Source organism: Apus apus, chromosome 5 (assembly GCF_020740795.1).
Source record: "Apus apus isolate bApuApu2 chromosome 5, bApuApu2.pri.cur, whole genome shotgun sequence".
In the NCBI taxonomy this organism is placed as follows: domain Eukaryota; kingdom Metazoa; phylum Chordata; class Aves; order Apodiformes; family Apodidae; genus Apus; species Apus apus.
In genome coordinates, this window is record NC_067286.1 from 34,857,735 (window position 1) to 34,864,841 (window position 7,107).

Here is a 7,107-nt window from a genome sequence, read left to right on the forward strand (position 1 = left end):
GTTGTAAACTAAAGCACATGGGTGCCAGCAGAAATCTTTAAAGTGAAAGCCGATAGATTATTGAAGAAGTCTTAACTATTAAACATTTGATAATGCAGAAATACAGGCATAATGACAGTCAGTAAGTGTCCTAGGGTTAAGGCTGTTTTTAAAAGGATAAATCAATGCTGTGATGTGCAGCTATGGCTACAGTATGGCTATATGTATGTCTGGTTTACAGAGTTTTATAGTAGGTGTTTTTACAGCGTTTCTTAGGTGTTTATCCTATTTGATGGTTGCTGGTATTGGGACTGTCTCATCATAGACTAACAGAACAGCAAAAAATTTCTTGTTTCAAGCATGCTGAACACAGAGTTAACTACATAAAAGCAGTTTTGGCAAAAGTACTGCTCAATCTGTAAGCTGAATTTGAAAACAGGCTAAAGACTAAACACGGAAAACCAGCTGAAATTGCAAACTCATTTGAATAATTTAAACTAAGGGACTACAAAGACCTTCAGGTGAATTTTGCAAAAATAACTGGTTGAGCAACGTAGTAGCAGATAAGCCTCAACACAGATAAGACCTCCCTAAAATACATTAGTGGAAATAATCTGAAGTATTTATACATAATTATGTCTCCTGAATTAGTTGTGACCTCTCAGGAAAAAAAAGATCTAGGCATTACTGTAGACAGCTCAATGAAGAGACTTGTTCAGTGGTGATTAAAAAAGCAAATAAGATGTTAAATTGTGTTAAGAAGGGAATAGAGAAAAGAGAAGATTACAATTCCATTATATAAATCGATGGCACATTGATTACTGTATTCAGTTAGACATCTTACTTTAAAAAGACACAAATGAGAAGGTGAAATGAAGTACAATGAAAATGACAAAGGTGTTACTTTCATAGTCACTAAATTATGTCAGCGTCCCCAGAAGCATAAGGGGCTAAGTAGAAAATGTTAATCCCAATTTGATAGAACCACGATCAGAAAGCTAGCCTTTTTTCTAACATTTATCAGATGCAAACCGATCAATTTTTAATCATTTATGAGACTGCTTTCCATGGTGCCAATGTTAGATTCGGGAAAATATAATGATGGCATAGAGAAGTTTTTGAACTCCAGTCATTCTGTTGTGTGGACAATCATTGTACATGTGAAGTGAGTGTAAATCCAATTGAACACTTGAAAAATAATGTAATTTCCATTTTCAATGAATAATCTTTCTCTGAAATGAATCTTTCCACTTAAATTACTAGTTATCCCTGACTTTTCCCATTTTCTTGCAAAGGGAGGCTAGGGGCAAGCTGAGGTTTTGGGGCTTGGGATTGGTGGTGGTGAATTATTAGTGGTTTTATGAGGATTTTGCTATTCTTTTTATAGAAATAAATTCATTGAGGTCAGTTAGAATTATGAATTAATAACTATTATGTTGTTGTGTAGCGATGAGGCTCGTTACATCTTGCCTGAACTCTTCAAGAAAGCAGGATACATAAGTAATAACTTCCATAGACTTGGAAAAGACCTCAGAAAACATCAAGTTTGTGCATATCTATGTCTGGTGAAACAATATGTGTGCATGTTAAACATTGAAAATAGTCCAAGAGCTGCCATTAATTTGAATTGATCTGATATCATTATCTGGAACTGCCAGGAAACTGAAAAATGAATTATTTTCACAACTCTTATATGAGATGTTCTTTATTTTTGAGGACTGTACAAGAATCTTGTCATCACTGCTGCTAACTGCGATAGAATATTAATTATTTAATATGGAAAAAACCACAGAAGATAGGGTGCCTCTCCACTTGGAAGAGACTTTGGTAATACATCTGTATCCAGTTATGCTCCTTGTCTGTATGAGATGAATGCAATACATGAAGAAGTCTCACTGGAGTGTTATTGAGTAAAATAGTCTTCTAATAACATTAAGTAAACTATACATCAAGTTGTGTAAACCTATATAATGACAAATGTTTAACAAAACTTTGGATATGGGGCAGACCAAACACATTGTTAATTTTCTTGGTTTTGCTAGCTATTTTCCTTCAGCAGTTGGCAGCCTTTGTGATTTTTTCACTCTATGGTACTAGTGGTGACAGGGTTACACTGGCCCATGTTCTGTATCTGTTTGATGGGTGCCTGCATTTAAAGGGTAATGATTCCTGAAGATTCCTTCTAGTCAGTACTCCTATGTTCCTTGCCAGAATTTTCCTAGAATAATATCACCTCTACTGTAGTGTAAAGTGAAAGCCAAGACAAATAAATGAATTTCTCTATATTTGATTCATTATATGACATGTTAACACCATTATGATTATCATTATTACTTACTGTTTTCCTTATCAGAGTCTCCCTTAATACCTCTGGCAAGTTAGAACTGAAGCTGAACAATAATTTTAATAATTGACCATAAGGAATCTTTTCAAAATTCATAGCATTCAAAATTTTCAAAGAAAGTTTGGAACATTTATTTTCAAGCATTTTCAGTTTTAAATAACCCATTTTTCCATTAGTCCACTGAAAATTTTGATTATAAGGTGCTTTGCTAAAAAAATTGAGATACATTTTATTATTATTATTAGCATGCATATGTAGATTCCTGTTTACTTTCTTGTTCATTTATTTTTAAAGCCAGAGCTCAAAGTTGCAAAGGTAGGTAGCTGAGTTAGGTGTTAGATCCATACGTTTGATAACACATCTGTCAGATCAAGGTTTAAATCTGTTTTCTTCTGTAGAGTAGCATATTGGGAATAACATCTGTAGATTATTCTGTTTTCATCACTCATATTTTTATTCTTTTTGTAAGGACTTCAGGAAAGTCAGCATCTCTGTTTGCTAAGATGGTATTGTTCAAACCTGGAAATGCTGTAGGAATGATATAACAATTAAGGGTAAATTGTTCTCTTGCAAGACCTGATTTCAGTAGCAATGATCTGTTTCAACTCAGGATAAAATACTAATTTTACAATGTTACTCAGGAAAACCCCTCAGTCTAATGACTGTTATTTGTCATCTTCATATTACAGAGCTCATACTGGCAGCCTGTTTTGCTCAAATATGAGATATATTTCCTATATTTACCAGTGTTACATATTAGTGTTTCTTACCATTATTAGTCAGACTGCCCGTTTTGCAGTTATCCTGCAGTTCCCCAGAATAACCTAAGTCCAACCTCTGAGATTGTCATCTGTTAGTTGTGGAACCAGCTGAAAAAGAGTTTCTCATTTATATCAGTTCTTCCTGCATAATATACACTGTAGAGCAAGATCATAGGCAAGTGGGAGGGAAATTGAAGTATTAATTACTCACTGGAGGAATGGTGTGACACTTGTGAAGAAAAACTTTCCATGAGATATAGTCTGGTTCTCTTTCATTGTTTCACAGAGTAAAAAGGCCAGCAAAGGTATACGCACCATTCAAAGCATAACAAATTAAAGCTTATATTTGATGTGAATGGAATGGTCTTACACTGCTCTTTGTGCACTGGCATTTTATCACTGGCATTTTCAAGACATGATATCTCTCCTTTTCTCTCCAGCATCATCGGTTTAGCCATTTCATACCATGAGTAATGTTTTACAAAGAAGTTTCAGAGACTGCTCCAGACTGTCTTACAGCTGAGCAGCCACAACTTTTATCTGGAAGAAACAAGTACAAATTGCCATTAGGCAGAAGAGGTGATTTGACCAATGACTGCCATACCCTCAGTGAAAGTTGTAGCAAATAATCTACCTGGGATGGAAAAATATGGTCCTTCACTCCTACCTAGTGTTACTTCACATTTTCTCTGTGAAAAAGACTACTTCAGGAGCACTTTTAGGGTAATGAATCTTATTTTCTGAGGTTTTTTCACTGAAACCCAGGCCTGTAAACATCACCTCTCACTATTTCACAGTGACCTGTTTTAGGTAACTTTGGTCTATGTTATGTTTATATGAATCCTATTGTTGGCTTTCTATCCCCACAGGCCTCTTGTAGGGAAGTGAAGCACCTGGATTGCAGTAAGTGGCAGGTTGGGTCCTGTAACAACCAGTTAATGTTTTGATGCTCAAAAGTGTTTTGCATAGTTTTATATCCTTGAGATTTTGACAACCTTTTCAATTTTAAAGAAGTGGGATCAAACTATCTCAGTAAGTGGTTAGGAAAGCTGGGGACACTTTTGTTAACTGAGCTGTCATTTTGGCATGGTATCAAGTCCATGGCAGACTCAGAAAAAATACTGCATCATAAAACAGACAGTGTTACAGAATCTTAGCATGGAATATACCTAAGAACATGAGGTCAACCAGTGCTTGTTATATCATAGAGATTAAAAATCCAAACCCAACCATTAAACAGCCAAAATCCCCAACCTAGCAGAGGGTTAATTTAAAACTAAGACAAATCTACTTCAGGCAGTAACATTTTTTAAACCTTCCTTTATATTTTTTTCTTATCAAGGAGTGCCCTTCTGGTACATCAACTGAGCCAAGACTGAGTTCTCAAATACTATGATGGCTTCTGTTAATTAGATAGTTTATCTGTGATGAGTTGTTGACACTGAGATGATTTGTGTTAAATAATTTTAAAATATTCTGTGGGGCACTAACTTAGATGCATTGTTTGTTCATATTCCAGGCCCTGGCTTCAATCTTTTTTACAGCCCTCAACAGAAATGAAGTTGATGCTTCAGCAAACTTCTTTAAGTCAGAACAAGTAACATTGCAAAGATATTTGTGAGTAACTGGAAATCTGTAGTAATTTTGTCTTTTTATACTCTGGGCTTTAGTTTAATATAATAAAAATGTAAGAACATTTTTTGTAATATTATTTAAATACATTAAGATTTGCTAGTTTAGCATTTTTTTATTATTTCTTTTTTTATGTTTTTCCACTCATAATTCCATCTCCAGTCCCCTAATTCAGGGCAAAATGCAGGGAAGACTGGCAGAATGTGACATTTCATTCTATATGGGTACTGTATTTTTACACATGCTCTGTATTTTGGTGGGCTCTGTTTTCACAGGAAAGATGGAAGGCTGAGGTTTAATTGTGAAATACACTATTTGTTATAAAATTGCAAGCATTGTATTTCATCAATGCTTACTAAGTACTACACTGTTTAAAATGGAAAATAACCCAAGGGTGTATGTGGATGAACCAAGGGTAAACTCAAGTAGGAAGTACTCTAGCACCATAAAAACCAGAACACAACATTACTTGTTCTTCTACTCCATAAATTAGCTCTTCCCTCCTATCCTGCTTCTCTGTTTTTATACCTTTCTGCCTTCTCATTAGTCTCTATTATTTTCTTTCCTATACCCCCTTTCAACAAAAATTATACCCTTCTTTCTGACTGTTTTTATCCACTTTTCTCATTTGCTTCCACTGCTTCTCTAGTCTTTAAGACCCAAATGCTCCCTTTCCTTCTCAACGCCCCATCCTTCCTGAGTGGGAGTGCTGCCCATGCCGCTATAACACCTCAGACTGTTGTGATCTCCATTCTGCATTTGCACACAGATACAGTCCCCTAATTGAGAGACTTTTTTTTTTTTTTTTTATTAAAAGCATTAGACATTTATATGTAGGAATAACACTTGCAGAGACATTTTCTAGGTTAAAAGTTAAAAGGGATGTCAATCATCATACTTCAGAACACAAACAGATTGCCAGCGTGGGTTGAAAAGGAATTTTCCCCACATAAAATCATAGAAGTTTGCAATAGAAAAGAACTAATAGGTCAGCTAATCCATCTACCTGCCAATTCAAGCTTCTTTCCCACCATGGATTTTGCTGTTCCTTTAGCCTCTCCAAAATCTGAAGCAATTGGACTGCTAATGCTTCTCTGCAGAAATTATACAGTGCAAGTAGTTCACTCTGCAGATTTTTTTGGGTAGTCAGTCTAAACTTTATTACTTTCATTCCACTAGTCTTAATGGCACTCCCATCTATCATATTTCTCTGCCTTACTTTTTACACCTTTCTAGTAAATATAAATTGCTGCCACGGCCTGTTTGATGATTCTTTACCTATCCTATTAGCTGCCTTTAGCTAAACAATTATTTTCAGGATCATCTCTGCTTAAAATTATACTTCTGTAGATAAAATACATATAAAAATCAGCTACATCACAACTGCAGGCAAACTAGAGCTTCTGTATATATACACAAATACACATTGATAGATTGGTCAACAAGAATATCCATATATGTGGTACACTTACACCCATGCAAAATGAGCATGCAGCTAACTATTATGATTCCCTCGTAAAACAGCTCATTTAGCTATGTGAACATTTCTGCAGTAGTCTGCCTGAATTTCTTTCTTCAGAGGAAAGCTAGCTTTCAGAATCAGGTCTCTGTCTCTTCAATGGTAAAAATATTGTTTGGGGATTCAGAACAATGATGATTTTCAATCAAATAAAAAATACAGAGAAAAGCTTTAAAGCTTGACAGGGAAGTTAAACAGGTGAGAATGCTATATGTCCCCTCCTGAGCCACTTATAAACCATCCCACAGCTCACAAAAATTAGTGCAAACAGAATGCTCCAGCAAATTTTAAATTTCTCATATTGTTAACAAGAGGAAGATTCAAAATATTCCCAGATAACCCTAAAAGAGGCAGGGGAATACTTTGCTTTAAAGGGACACATACTCTTTCAGAAGTGACAGAGGACAGGGTGAGAAAGCACTACAGTGCTGTCCAAAGGCATCACAGGTGAGTCTTCTGGTTTTTTTGGGATTAGTAACATGATGGAAGAATGAATACAAAGGTATAACTCTTCTTGTACTCTGTTATTGCTATAGTACCTAAGAATTAGAAAACCAGCAGAGAGAATGACAAACCTTGACGCAAACAATTTTCCACTACTATCTGCAGTTTCTGTTTTCCAAGACCAATGTAAGTCTTCACTCTTCCAAACTTCATGTCATCATTTTTCTAGACCTATGGCTTTCGCAAGTGTAAGGCTCTACTATGGATATATTTTGAAAGTCTTGATGTCAAATCCTAAGCAGCTGTTATCAGATGAAAGTGGCTAGTGACCGTCACTGCACTTCCTAACCCTTGTATTTTCAAACTTCATTGATCTAAGGAGATCAGTGGTCCAGGCTGTTCATGTAGCAAAAGCAAATTGCAGTGGT